The following is a 16,011-nucleotide window of genomic DNA, read 5'->3' as shown; positions in this document are numbered from 1 at the left end:
GCAAAAGTCTCAGTGTAGTCAATTCCCTCTTGTTGACTGTAGCCTTGAGCTACCAGTCTTGCCTTGTTTCTCGTAACTTCTCCTTTTTCATTCAGCTTGTTTCTGAATACCCACTTGGTTCCTATGACATGGAAACCTTTGGGTTTTGGCATTAAGGACCATACATCATTCTTGGTGAACTGATCTAGTTCTTCTTGCATTGCCAGAATCCACCCTTTATCTTCAAGAGCTTCATCAATTGATTTATTTTCAATGAGAGATACAAGTCCCTTCAGACTTAGAAGAGTCTCTTCTAAAGGTTTGAGCATGGACCTGGTTCTGACGGGAGCATCTTTATTGCCAATAATCAGTTCTTCTGGATGAGAGGCAACTATTCTTTTCTTCTTCTGAAGTTGATCAGAAGTTGTTGGAGCATCTTCTGATGCTTCTGGCTCTGAAGCAACATTCTCTAGGCTGTTCTTTGGTTGATTTGCTTCCGAAGGATCAATGCTTAGATCTGCAAATCTTTCAAACAGCTTTGACTTTTCTGAGCCAAGCTTGTCATCAAATCTAATTTGGATAGATTCCTCAACAGTTTGAGGGACAATATTATAAATTCTAAAACCTTTAGATCTTTCAGAATAACCAAGAAAATAGCATTTTAAAGCTTTAGAATCGAATTTACCCAATTACTCCTTAGTGTTGAGCATGTAGCAAGTACTCCCAAAGGGATGGAAGTAAGAGATATCAGGTTGTCTTCCCTTGCACAGCTCATAAGGAGTCTTCTCCAGAACTTAACCTCGAGAAACTGTAGGAGCATTAACTTTCAGAGAGAAGGTGAAGCCTATATAAAGTGTTGGAGAGAAAGGTAAGCTTCACACTTCGAACAATTGTCAGTAAAGAAAATGGCATCATACATCGTAGCACTAGAAGAGCTGAGGAAGAAGGCCTTCGAGGAGGACTTGTTCCTGAACATCAGGCATCCAGAGGGTACGACGACCATCTCGGAGCTAACACGGACACTGCTGGAGGAGGACCTGCGTCCAGAGGTGAAGAGAGACTTGAGGGAATTTCTTGCCTTCGTGGAGGAGGTGCAAGAACTCAGCCGGCTTGAACTCAAGCTGCTGGAAGAAAAAGAGAGGTTGGAAGAGAAGCTCAAGACCGCAGAAGAGATTCTGGAGAGGGATGAGCTAAAGGACAGGCTCAGCAACATCCAGCATGCACTGGAGCGTCTGGAGAAGGATAGGTCAGAGCAGCGCCAGGAGTGCAGAAGAATGAGGAGAGATCCTCCATTCTAGACTTTAGGGAAAGAATGTATGATGTAAACATAAAGATATTATGAATAAAAAGATTTTGGCAAACATATGTGACACAAGTATATATAGATATGCATAGATAATCACAAACGAACAAAGTAGAATAAGTAAGTAAAAAGAAACAGAGTTTAACAAAAATAGAACAACGTTAAAGAAAAAGAAAAACGAAGAGATCCTAAAAACTAAGGTTTATCAGTTCGTCGCAGAAGTTCCATCATCATGTGCTTCATCTCAATCAGCATGGATTCATGAATGTCAAGACGCTGTTCCATGATGTCGAGTCTGGATGAGCTTGACTGAGTAGAACTGGAAGGAACATTCTGAGCAGCTTGAGGATCTGGAATGGAAGCAGAAGCAGCAGGAGTAAACACTACTGGTGCAAGTGCTTGGCATCTAAGGGCTTCAGCCTCAGCTTCAAGTCGTTCTGCCTCTAGTCTGGCTTGTTCAGCTTGAGCTGCTGCTTGACGTGCAGCTTCTTCTGCTTGAGCTTTCTTTCTCTTGGCTTCTTCAATAGCTTCAAGAAGCTTATTTCTCTGTTCTTGTTCATGAAGAGCCACCCTTCGAGCAAACCTTTGCTTTGCAGCCTCAATGCTCTGACTTCCCTCTGCATGCAGGAGCTGCATCATAATTGGAACTTGAGCCACTAGCCAAGTGCCCAGAGTATTCCACTCATCAGCCACACGTTCAGCATTCTCACTGAGGTCAGTCTGACCGTTCACATTGCGTAGCCTCAAAGAGGCTTCATGATAGAAAATATTGATGCACTCAGAGAGAGATGTGGGTTGGAGGTGAGTATAGGGAATTATGGAGAGGTTGGTTTCAGGAGAGGCTGGGTGATTGCTGCTGTGGGCTTCAGAGGCACCTTGTGGAGAGCCAATGTTAAACATTTGAGCATTGGGTTCAGAGGTTCCAAGGTGAGGTTCTGAAGTTTCAACCAGAGGATGAGGGGATCTAACCGAGGATTGGTTAGACACAGATTGTTCTGGTTCAGGTTCTGGTTGAATAGGCTCTTGTTGGTCAGGGGCAGGGTGAGCTTGTTGAGCCAAAGGGTCTGCCTCTTGTAAAGGATTGGCCAAGATAGGTTCATCTGGGTCAACTAGACGTTCAGGTCTAGGGCCAGGATATCTCCTAGGGCTTGGACAAGTGAGGTAATACTCTTCTAAGGTAGACACCTTTTCTTTTCTGACCTCCATGAATTTTCTAATGGATTCAGAGTTATTGGAGGGAGAAGAATCAGCAACATGGGTTGGGAAGGATACAGGTGTATAGGCTGTGGAAGAGTCTGTATCAGTAGTTCTGGGAGCCAGACGTTCTGATGCTCTTGGGACAGAGTGATCAGAGGTTCTGGGTCCAGGTTGTGTGTGGGTAGGCTCTGGTTGTTCAAGTGGGTTGTATGGAATGGTAATGGGAGAGGTAGGTTCTTCTGACCTAGAGGGTTGGTTCTGAAGCAAATTCCAGAGAGGTGCTTCAGTAGGGGAAGGTTGAAAGAATGAAGATCTTGGGGAATGTGGTGGAGAGGTGGTTTCTGCAGCTGGTTGGGATTCAGGAATAGGAGTGAGGGGATTTGAAGAGTGTTTGAGCATGGCAGAAATGGGGAGTGCATCAAATAAATTCAAATCATCATCAGAAGCAAGTGCAGACTTACTTGAATGTGCTGATGATCTAGTCACTCTGGCAGGAGGTTCAGTCCTTCTGATCACTTCAGCAGCTGGTTCCACCCGAGTAGGCTTCACCACGATTCTGACCTGCTTCTTCTTCTTCTTGGGAGGACCATCCTCATTATCACTATCATCACCATCATCAGGCTTTCTCTTCTTCTTTTTGACCAGAGGGACATCTGATTCCTCAGAGGATTCTTCTAGGACCATCTTCCTCTGAACTTTCTTCTTGGGAGGAGAAGGAAACTCTGGAGCTGGCGGCAGTCTGCTGAATAAGTCGTCAAGATCAATTTCGAATCCTTGAGCCCTTAGGTCTTCAACATAGCACCTAATGGCGTCAGGATTGTCTGCCTGAGTCCACAGAGGGTAGTCATTCAGAGGCATCCTTCTGCTTCTGATCTCAGAAGATGTGTCTTCATGGGCAGGAGCAATCTTCTTCTTGATGAGGCCCATCTTCTTTAGAGAGTTTGCCGTGAAGACATCACTGACAGTGGTGCTCAGATCCTCTGTGCATCCAGCATTTATCAGATCTTGAACGAGGCCACTCTCAATGAAGAGATCAGACAAGAGTCTCCCGAAGGGAATATATTTGATCGCTGACTTGATGGAGGCAGTGGTACGAGACTTCCGGATACATTCCTTCAAGTAGGAGAACAGGAAGTAGGGAAGGCAGATCTTCTTCTGCTCTTGGATGAAGAACAACATCACCTTCTGGTTGAAGTTGATGTAGTCTGGAGAACTGCCCTTTGGTCTCTGGTTTATGCAGTGGAGCAGGATTTTGTGCCAGATCCTGAGCTTGGGATGAAGGTCCATCACCTTGTAATTCGTCTTGCCCGGTTTGTAATTTGTGTACAGGGCCTGGTTGATTGTATCTTTGGTGCTGGGTTTCAGCTTCGATTCCGTGAGTTGGAAACGATACCCATAAGCAGTGTCTGCACCCAGCAAGTTCACGAAGGACTTCTCCGTGATGATGATCTTTCTTCCAAGAATATGAGATACCACCTGAGTATCATCGCAGTCGGTGTGCTTCCAGAATTCCTTTACCAGTTTCTCATACACCGGTCCTCGAAGTCTGTTGAAGTAATTTCCCCAACCTTGAACTTGGACTTCAGGACGAAGATCATACCCATTTGTAGCCAGGTTGTCGAGGTCGAATCTCCATTCTGCCAGGACTTGAAGTTCCTCAGGAGCAAATACGCAGTGAACGGCACAGCCCCGTTCTGCAATTGGAAGAATCTGCTCTTGAGCTTGACCTTGATCTGGTGTCGGATTCTCAGGGCCCCTTTGACCCGTTGCTAGACCAACTACCATGTGAGGGAACTGGGTTGCATCTGCAGTAGTTCTTCTGGTTTGACTCACCATTTTTGAAGCGGTTGAAGGTTTGAGGTAGAAGATGAAGGTTGAAAGATGAAGAGAGATCGAGAGAGAAATCGAGAATAAGCGGTTTTGAAATTACAGAGAGAGAGAGAGTAAAAACCGGAAGTGAACGAGATCGTGTGTGTATAGTGGGTTTTAACAAATAACCGTTGTTGATTCAAAAAGCACTTTAAGATCAACGGTTGAAAATTAAAGATAGATAGTAACAGTAAATACACAAATCACACACAGGAGAGAAGCACATCTACACGCAATCATAACAGACTGTCACACGGGCACAAGGAACTATGCATCAGAAATACTGACACACGTGTTGTTGTCTCAGCTTCAGAGTCAGTACCAGTGGGTACATACACTCTGATTGAGTTACCTTCTGGACTAGACATCTTCTGATCAAGAAGTATCGTAGTCAGAGGTTCTGATCCATCTTCACTCTGGACAAAAGTCCATGTTTAGATTTTTCAGAATAAAATTAAATCTATCCTCTGCTAAGGGCTTTGTAAAGATATCTGCCCATTGATGGTCAGTATCAACAAACTTCAGAAGAAGTACGCCCTTCTGTACATAATCTCTAATAAAGTGATACTTTACCTCAATGTGCTTTGCCCTTGAATGCAAGATAGGATTCTTACTCAATGAGATTGCAGCAGTGTTATCACAATAGATTGGGATATTGCTCTCAAGGATCTGATAATCCTCCAGCTGATGTTTCATCCAGAGCATCTGAGTGCTGCATATTGCTGCTGAGATATATTCTGCCTCTGCAGTTGATAGTGCAATGGTTGATTGCCTCTTGCTTGCCCATGAGACTAGATTGCTTCCCAGAAATTGACAATTTCCAGAAGTACTTTTTCTCTCTGTTCTATCTCCAGCATAATCAGCATCACAATAACCTGAAAGCTTATACTCTGATGTTTTCTTATACATCAAGCCAAGGTTAGTGGTGCCTTTCAGATACCTTAGGATCCTCTTAACAGCAGTTAAGTGGGTTTCCCTTGGATCTGATTGGAAACGAGCACATAAATGAACACTAAATAGTATGTCTGGCCTAGATGCAGTTAAGTATAGAAGTGAACCTATCATGCCACGATAGAGCTTCTGGCATACTTTACCACTTTTATCTTCTTTCTCCAGAATGCATGTAGGATGCATTGGAGTCTTGGCCACTGTAGATTCCAGCATATTGAACTTCTTCAGAAGTTCTTTAGTGTACTTGCTCTGATGGATATATGTTCCTTCTGGTGTTTGATCAACTTGGATTCCCAGAAAGTACTTTAATTCTCCCATCATACTCATCTCAAATTCAGCCTGCATCATCTCAGAAAATTATTTGCATAGAGATTGATTAGCAGAACCAAATATAATATCATCAACATAAATTTGCACAATTAAGATATCATCTTTATAAGTCTTGCAAAAAAGAGTTGTATCTACTTTACCCCTTACAAACTCATTCTCTAGAAGGAATGAGCTAAGTCTCTCATACCATGCTCTGGGAGCTTGCTTCAGACCGTAGAGTGATTTCTTCAATTTGAACACATGGTCTGGTTTCTTCTCACTTTCAAAACCTGGGGGTTGATGAACATAGACTTCCTCTGAGATATAACCATTTAGGAAGGCACTCTTTACGTCCATCTGATGTAGAACTATGTTGTGATTTACTGAGAAAGAGATCAACAGTCTGATTGCCTCCAGTCTTGCTACTGGAGCAAATGTTTCAGTGTAGTCTATTCCTTCCTGCTGGCTGTAGCCTTGAGCAACTAGCCTTGCCTTGTTTCTGACTACATCTCCTTTCTCATTCAGCTTGTTTCTGAATACCCATTTCGTTCCAATAACATGGACACTCTCAGGCTACTTCACTAAGCTCCAAACATCGTTCTTGGAGAATTGATTCAATTCTTCTTCCATGGCCAGAATCCAATCCTTGTCCTGAAGAGCTTCATCTATGGACTTGGGTTCAATTAAGGACACCAATCCTTTCAGACTGAGCAAGGTCTCTTCAGAGGGTCTGAAGGCAGATCTGGTTCTGACTGGTTCGTCTTTGTTGCCCAGAATCCATTCCTCAGGGTGAGCTGCAGTGATTCTGCTCTTCTTCAGAGTTTGTGAGTTAGAGGGACCAGCTTCTTCCTCTGGTTCATCTTCCTCTGGCTCAACTTCCTCTGGAGCTTTGCCTTTGTCAGAAACATTAATGCTTAAATCTGCAAACTTTTCAACTAGCTTTGACTGGTCAGAGTCAAGCTTATCGTCAAATCTAACATGAATAGATTCTTCAATAGTCTTAGCATCAGTATTATAAAATCTAAAACCTTTAGATCTCTCAGAGTAACCGAGTAATAGACACTTAGAAGACTTAGCATCAAATTTATGCAATCTATCCTTAGTATTGAGAACATAACAAACACAGCCAAAAGGATGAAAATAAGAAATGTTGGGCTTTATGTTCTTCCACAATTCATAAGGAGTCTTATTCAGAATTGGTCTCACAGAGATTCTGTTCTGAATGTAACATGCTGTATTTACTGCCTCTGCCCAAAAGTGCTTAGCCATGCCAGTTTCTTGGAGCATGGTTCTAGCCATCTCCTGAAGAGTTCTGTTCTTCCTCTCAACAACACCATTTTGTTGAGGAGTTCTGGGACAAGAGAAATCATGTGCAATTCCATAGGAATCAAACAGACTCTCAAACTTGTCATTCTCAAACTCTCCACCATGGTCACTTCTGACACGCACAATCCTACAAGCCTTCTCGTTTTGCACTTGAGCAATGAAGGTAGAGAACACAGCATGAGACTCATCCTTGCGGGTTAGAAACTTTACCCATGTCCAGCGGCTATAGTCATCAACGATAACCATCCCATATCTCTTGCCACCTATAGACTCAGTTTTCACTGGTCCAAAAAGGTCGATATGCAGAAGTTCCAACGGCCTTGAGGTTGAGACAACATTCTTTGCCTTGAAAGGGACTTTTGTGAATTTGCCTTTCTGACATGCTTAACAAAGAGCGTCTGAAGCGAACTTCAGATTGGGTAAGCTCCTGACAAGGTTTAGCTTGCTCAGCTGAGAAATCTTTCTCATACTGGCATGCCCTAACCGTCTATGCCATACCCACTGCTCTTCATTAACAGACAGAAGGCACTTCACATTCTGAGCCTCCAACTCAGATAATCTGATCTTATAAATGTTGTTCTTCCTCTTGCTGTTAAACAGAACAGAGCCATCGATTTGACTTACAGCCCGGCAGGACTTTTGATTGAATATAACATCATAACCCTTGTCAGCTAATTGACTTATAGACAATAAGTTATGTGTTAAGCCGTCTACCAATAACACATTATCAATGCATGGACTACTATCTACACAAATAGTACCAGTACCAACAATTTTACCCTTTTCATTTCCTCCAAAGCCAACTTCGCCTCCAGGCTTAAGTTTCAGCTCTCGGAACATACGCCTTTCTCCCGTCATGTGACGCGAGCATCCACTGTCCAGATACCATGATTGGTGTTTTGTAACGCCCCGATTTCTTGAGTGTTACACAGCAACTAATTAACCAATTTTCGTAAAGAGTTTTCGTCGATTCACTTATTAATCTTCAATTAATGACAAACCTTTCATTTTACAAAAACTCTTGAAACATAACCTTTCCAAAAAACACGCGGAAGTAACCAACTTCGTAAAACTTTTTAAATAACCAACTGTAAAGAGTACGAAACAAAGGCCTGAATGAAAATAAAGATTACATCAAAACTTGTTCATTCGAATTTAAGCAATAAAATTGTTCGATACCAACACTTCGGAAACTCTCAACCCCAACAGAAAACAAAAGACTCTCAACCCAAACCCTATTCCTTAGCCTCTTCCTCTTCCTCTAAAGTGTAGTCGTCCTCCAGTATTGGCACGTCACGTAGCATCAACTCCCAAGAATGAGTCATCGCCATTATCTTCACGACCATCTACCCCCCCCAAACAAACACATAGCAAACAAGCAGGGTCAGGTCCAACAAAAGAATGATAATGACAAAATCAACAACAACATATATAATATAAGTACATTATATGTCTTTTATGGGAAAGAGTCAGTTACTAACGGAATCTCACTTCACACAACCCACCAAAACTTCCATGGCCATAATCACGATCATCCGCAGATGAAAAAATCTCGGAGGGGACTCACCGTACAACCCTCAATCATGTGGGGGGACTCACCGTCCGCCAGACTCACCGTCCGTCCACAGAATCACAAGGCGACCGCAGTCAGCCAATCACGTGGGGACTCACCGTACAACCCACAAAACACCCTCGCGTGCCAGGTACCATCGTTCTCATGGTCCATAGTCCTCACCAGACCTATGTCCAATTATTCACATTTACTTGCAAGCGAGTTTATTACACTTTTCTCTTTGTTAAGTCTCTAAAATCAATCCTAGAGTCTTACCATACTCTTTATACAACAACCTTCACAACACAACATTCACGGGTTACAAGAGAATTACGGCTAGGTGAGCGACCCTTGAACCATTAACTCAGAAAATAAATATAATCCACGTAAAGGAACGCAAGAACATTCACTCATGCATAATATATCATCGCAACTTCAACATATTGACAGCAGAAACAACTTTCACAAAAATAGAGCCACAGAATGCATCTTTCAACCAAAAATCACATATGATACCTTTCTAGAAAGCTATTTTAAATATCTACAACTCTCTAGTTAAAATCATTTTCATTTGAGCCCCAGAATTAGGTGATATTACTCCTTAAAGTTTCTGTCCGACACAGGGAAAAACAGCAAGTATGACAGTTACCCAAAACGACCTACAACACACAATACTAGACCAAAATTTATGATCTTTATATGCCTGGAAAGCTCTTTCGAAGATCTACAATTTGTATTTTAATCATTTCTTTATTTGACGACCAGAAACAAGTGAAAATAGGACCTGAAGTTTACTGTCCAGCACAGAAATCTGACAGAGAATGCATCTGCCATCAATTTCGTTTAAGCCATTCTATTCTAAGGGTTCTAAGTCATCTACCAGCATCAAATATAGTAACATGTTCACAGTGTAACCCAATATGACCTGGAAAAGTCCAGCACACATCGCATATTCAAAACCTCAAGCACATCAATCAAGTTCATACATAAAATCATGTCAAAGCATGGCAAGAATCATAATTTTTCCAAGAAAACTCATGATATAACCCCTATTCTACCCAAAAGATCCTAAGACCAGCCCTTACCTTGGGTTCTTGGTCTGAAAAGAAGAAGCTTTGGTGATGAACACGGTTCAGAAACGTTGCTGTCCACGTTCTCAGCTTCTCTCGCCGTCCCTCTCTACTCGCGTTCTCTCCCTTGCTCGCGTGCGTGACCGGCGACAATGGTGGTGGCTTGGGCGGCGGCTCCCTTCTCTTCTCTCACACGTTCTCTCTTTTCTCTCTTCTGCTCTCTCTTTGTTTTTCACGTGGAGGTGCTGTAGTGTATCTCTGTTTTCTGATTGTGGAAGAATAGGGTTTCCCCCCTTGGCTAAAATCCCATGCAACCCACAAGTGGGCTAGGGTTTTGTTTTCCACAAGCCCGACCCAAGTCCAACCTTAACCCACCAGTCTAATTACCTAATCAGACCTGAAACTTACTAAAACCTAAGCCCTCAAAGGTAAATTCATAATTAAATTCGGACTTAGAAGAAAAACAATGTAATAATCCCGCTGGCACTGTACAGCCGGAACTACGTTCACTAAAACGGGGATATCTGGAGCTACAGATATCGGATCGACACGAAACCACTTGGATAATTTTCTAGACTTGAGGGGCTACAACTCTCATGAAGGAAGTTTTCCCCAATGAAGTCGTTAAGACCCTCTAAAAATTCGCACAAGTTGACAGTTCTAATCTGCCAGCTATCAAACATTAACTAAAACTTCAATTTTATTCGAACTTCCATAAAATTGTTCCAAATTGAACTTAGGGCCTTACAATACCACCCCCCTTAAAATAGTTTCGCCCTCGAAACTTAAGGGTTTACAAATAAATCGGGGTGTGACTCCCGCATCTTATCTTCTAAGTCTCTTGGTTCCACACGACCTTCACTAAAGGTACCTCCTTGTTTCTTAAGCGCTTTACACTTCGATCGACGATCTTGATGGGTGGCATCACCATCGTTAGATCATCCTTCAGCTGTATATCGTCTGGCGTAATCACATGCGAATCATCTGCCATGTACTTCCGCAACTGCGACACATGAAGAACGTCATGGATGTTGGATAGAAAAGGCGGCAACGCAATCCTATACGCCACTGGCCCAACTCGTTCTGTTATCTGGTACGGTCCAATGAATTTTGGAGTAAGCTTCTTAGACTTGATCGCCCTTCCGACACCTGTCATCGGGGTAACCCGTAAGAAGACATGATCTCCAGCTTGGAATTCCAGCTCTTTCCTTCGATTGTCAGCGTAACTCTTCTGACGACTCTGCGAGATCCTCATCTTTTCTTGAATTCGCTTTACTTCTTCGGTGGTTTGCTGAACCAGCTCGGGTCCAATCACTAAGTTCTCCCCATCTTGATGCCAGCACAAAGGCGTCCGACACCTCCGACCATACAAAGCTTCATAAGGTGCCATCCCGATGCTCGCATGAAAGCTGTTGTTGTAGGTGAACTCAATCAGCGGCAACAACTCATCCCAGCTTCCTTTATTATCTAGCACACAAGCTCTTAGCAAATCCTCCAAGGATTGAATAGTCCTTTCAGTTTGCCCATCCGTCTGTGGGTGATAAGCGGAACTCAATCTCAGCTTGGTTCCCAAAGCTTGTTGCAAAGCCCCCCAGAAACGTGAGGTAAACCTCGGGTCTCTGTCCGACACAATGCTAGACGGTACACCATGCAGACGAACAATCTCCGCGATGTAGATTTCTGCTAGTCTCTCCACCTTGTAGTTCAGATTGATCGGCACGAAGTGAGCGTTCTTCGTCAGTCGATCAACCACTACCCAAATTGCATCAAATCTTCTTCGTGTTAGGGGTAACGCCGTCACGAAGTCCATAGAGATGCTATCCCATTTCCACTCCGGAGCATCCAACGACTGTAGTTTTCCTGCTGGCTTCTGATGTTCCACCTTAGCCTTCTGACAAGTCAAGCATGTCGACACATACTCAGCTACTTGTTTCTTCATTCCAGGCCACCAGAAATGAACCTTCAGGTCTTGATACATCTTGTTCATCCCCGGGTGAATGCTCAACCTGCTCTTGTGACCTTCATCCAAGATTAATCTTCGCATAGCTGCGTCATTGGGTACACAAACCCGTCCCTTGCAACGCAGTATGTTATCGTTTCCGATAGCGAACTCCGGTGCCTTCCCTTGAGTAACTAGTTTGCGCCACTCAAGTAATCCTTCATCAGTCTCTTGCTTCGATTTGATCTCATCCAAGAGCCCACTCGACACCGTCACCATCCCGAAACTAAGTTTCCCGGGAGCTATCTTCACATCCAAACTCAAATCTCGGAACGCCTCCAATAATTCTAACTCCTTGACCATCAACGAGGATACATGTATAACCTTTCGACTAAGAGCGTCAGCTACCACATTAGTTTTCCCCGGATGATACTGTAGGTCAAACTCGTAATCCTGAAGAAATTCCATCCACCTTCGTTGCCTCATGTTCAGATCCTTCTGATCAAACAAATACTTCAGACTCTTGTGATCACTGTAGATCGTGAACGTACTGCCATACAGGTAATGTCTCCAAATCTTGAGAGCGTATACTATAGCAGCCAACTCCAAATCATGCGTAGGATAATTCTTCTCATGAATCTTCAGCTGTCGCGAGGCATAAGCAATCACTTTCTTCTCCTGCATCATTACACAACCCAACCCATTGTGTGAAGCGTCACAATAAACGTCATATGGTTCTCCTTCCTTGGGTAAAGCTAGTATCGGTGCAGTAGTCAGTCGCTTCTTCATTTCCTGGAAACTCTCTTCACATTTCTCCGTCCATGCAAAAGGTTGGTTCTTCTTTGTCAACTGAGTCAACGGTGAAGTCAACTTTGCATAATCCTTCACGAAGCGTCTATAGTAGCCAGCAAGTCCAACAAAACTTCTGATGTCGCTTGCTGTCTTAGGTTGTTCCCATGACATGATCGATTCAATCTTGCTGGGGTCAACAGCCACACCCTGACTTGATATGACATGACCTAGGAACTTCACCTCTTCCATCCAGAATTCACACTTCGAGCCATTAGCATATAGCTCCTTCTCCCGCAATACTCCTAGCACTTGACGCAAATGCTCTTCGTGTTCTTCTTTACTCTTCGAGTAAATCAAAATATCGTCAATGAACACCACCACGAACTTGTCCAGGAATGGCCTGAACACTCTGTTCATGTAGTCCATAAATACTGCGGGTGCATTTGTAACTCCAAATGGCATCACGAGATACTCATAATGCCCATAACGAGTTCTGAATGCGGTTTTCTGTATGTCAGCCTCCTTGACACGGATTTGGTGATATCCTGACTTCAGATCTATCTTCGAGAAAACAACAGCACCCCGAAGTTGATCCATCAAATCATCTATCCGAGGCATCGGATAACGATTCTTCACGGTCACTTTGTTGAGTTGTCGGTAGTCCACACATAGTCTGGACCTTCCATCCTTCTGCTTCACCAACAGCACTGGTGCACACAAACGCACACAAGCGTACACCTTGGGCGCAAAAGGGATTCCAAAGCCCACTCTTCCTTCGATTGACATTCCATCAATCGATCTCAGAGTTCAAACATCTTAATATAATCAAACACTTAGTCTCAAGTATCACGGCAATGATACTAACTACAGACAATCTCACAGCCAAGCAAACATCTTAGCAAACAAGTCTACCCAATCTCACCGTGAAGCTTTGAAAACATCTTTATCAAAAACAAAAACATCAACGAGTTCGGAAACTCGTAAGCCCAAAACCCTTAGTGCTCTGGTTTCTCAACCGGAGCTCTGATACCACAATGTAACGCCCCGATTTCTCGAGTGTTACACAGTAACTAATTAACCAATTTTCGTAAAGAGTTTTCGTCGATTCACTTATTAATCTTCAATTAATGACAAACCTTTCATTTTACAAAAACTCTTGAAACATAACCTTTCCAAAAAACACGCGGAAGTAACCAACTTCGTAAAACTTTTTAAATAACCAACTGTAAAGAGTACGAAACAAAGGCCTGAATGAAAATAAAGATTACATCAAAACTTGTTCATTCGAATTTAAGCAATAAAATTGTTCGATACCAACACTTCGGAAACTCTCAACCCCAACAGAAAACAAAAGACTCTCAACCCAAACCCTATTCCTTAGCCTCTTCCTCTTCCTCTAAAGTGTAGTCGTCCTCCAGTATTGGCACGTCACGTAGCATCAACTCCCAAGAATGAGTCATCGCCATTATCTTCACGACCATCTACCCCCCCCAAACAAACACATAGCAAACAAGCAGGGTCAGGTCCAACAAAAGAATGATAATGACAAAATCAACAACAACATATATAATATAAGTACATTATATGTCTTTTATGGGAAAGAGTCAGTTACTAACGGAATCTCACTTCACACAACCCACCAAAACTTCCATGGCCATAATCACGATCATCCGCAGATGAACAAATCTCGGAGGGGACTCACCGTACAACCCTCAATCATGTGGGGGGACTCACCGTCCGCCAGACTCACCGTCCGTCCACAGAATCACAAGGCGACCGCAGTCAGCCAATCACGTGGGGACTCACCGTACAACCCACAAAACACCCTCGCGTGCAAGGTACCATCGTTCTCATGGTCCATAGTCCTCACCAGACCTATGTCCAATTATTCACATTTACTTGCAAGCGAGTTTATTACACTTTTCTCTTTGTTAAGTCTCTAAAATCAATCCTAGAGTCTTATCATACTCTTTATACAACAACCTTCACAACACAACATTCACGGGTTACAAGGGAATTACGGCTAGGTGAGCGACCCTTGAACCATTAACTCAGAAAATAAATATAATCCACGTAAAGGAACGCAAGAACATTCACTCATGCATAATATATCATCGCAACTTCAACATATTGACAGCAGAAACAACTTTCACAAAAATAGAGCCACAGAATGCATCTTTCAACCAAAAATCACATATGATACCTTTCTAGAAAGCTATTTTAAATATCTACAACTCTCTAGTTAAAATCATTTTCATTTGAGCCCCAGAATTAGGTGATATTACTCCTTAAATTTCTGTCCGACACAGGGAAAAACAGCAAGTATGACAGTTACCCAAAACGACCTACAACACACAATACTAGACCAAAATTTATGATCTTTATATGCCTGGAAAGCTCTTTCGAAGATCTACAATTTGTATTTTAATCATTTCTTTATTTGACGACCAGAAACAAGTGAAAATAGGACCTGAAGTTTACTGTCCAGCACAGAAATCTGACAGAGAATGCATCTGCCATCAATTTCGTTTAAGCCATTCTATTCTAAGGGTTCTAAGTCATCTACCAGCATCAAATATAGTAACATGTTCACAGTGTAACCCAATATGACCTGGAAAAGTCCAGCACACATCGCATATTCAAAACCTCAAGCACATCAATCAAGTTCATACATAAAATCATGTCAAAGCATGGCAAGAATCATAATTTTTCCAAGAAAACTCATGATATAACCCCTATTCTACCCAAAAGATCCTAAGACCAGCCCTTACCTTGTTTGGTGATGGAAAAACAGAAGTTTGGAGATGGAAAGAAGGTTCAAAAGCTGCTGTCCTCGTTCTCTATTTCCTCTCCCTCGCGAATCCCTCTCTACTCGCGCTCTCTCCCTTGCTCGCGTGCGTGACCGGCGACAATGGTGGTGGCTTGGGCGGCGGCTCCCTTCTCTTCTCTCACACGTTCTCTCTTTTCTCTCTTCTGCTCTCTCTTTGTTTTTCACGTGGAGGTGCTGTAGTGTATCTCTGTTTTCTGATTGTGGAAGAATAGGGTTTCCCCCCTTGGCTAAAATCCCATGCAACCCACAAGTGGGCTAGGGTTTTGTTTTCCACAAGCCCGACCCAAGTCCAACCTTAACCCACCAGTCTAATTACCTAATCAGACCTGAAACTTACTAAAACCTAAGCCCTCAAAGGTAAATTCATAATTAAATTCGGACTTAAAAGAAAAACAATGTAATAATCCCGCTGGCACTGTACAGCCGGAACTACGTTCACTAAAACGGGGATATCTGGAGCTACAGATATCGGATCAACACGAAACCACTTGGATAATTTTCTAGACTTGAGGGGCTACAACTCTCATGAAGGAAGTTTTCCCAAATGAAGTCGTTAAGACCCTCTAAAAATTCGCACAAGTTGACAGTTCTAATCTGCCAGCTATCAAACATTAACTAAAACTTCAATTTTATTCGAACTTCCATAAAATTGTTCCAAATTGAACTTAGGGCCTTACATGTTTCAGTGGAGCTATCAAGGATATCTGCAACATAGATAATCTTGTCCTTAGGTACCCACTTTCTGGGTCCTCTCTTGTTAGTTACCCCAGAGGTTCTGATCACCTTGGGTGTCTCAACATGATATTTTAAAGGAATATTTGCATGATATTTAGTCATAGAGAAGGATCCCTTTTTAAGAGGGTTTTTATCAACTTTAGCAGGTACAGGATCAGG

Source organism: Lotus japonicus, chromosome 3 (assembly GCF_012489685.1).
Source record: "Lotus japonicus ecotype B-129 chromosome 3, LjGifu_v1.2".
In the NCBI taxonomy this organism is placed as follows: Eukaryota; Viridiplantae; Streptophyta; class Magnoliopsida; order Fabales; family Fabaceae; genus Lotus; species Lotus japonicus.
The sequence above is the reverse complement of the archived record's forward strand: the minus strand, read 5'-3'. Positions refer to the sequence as shown.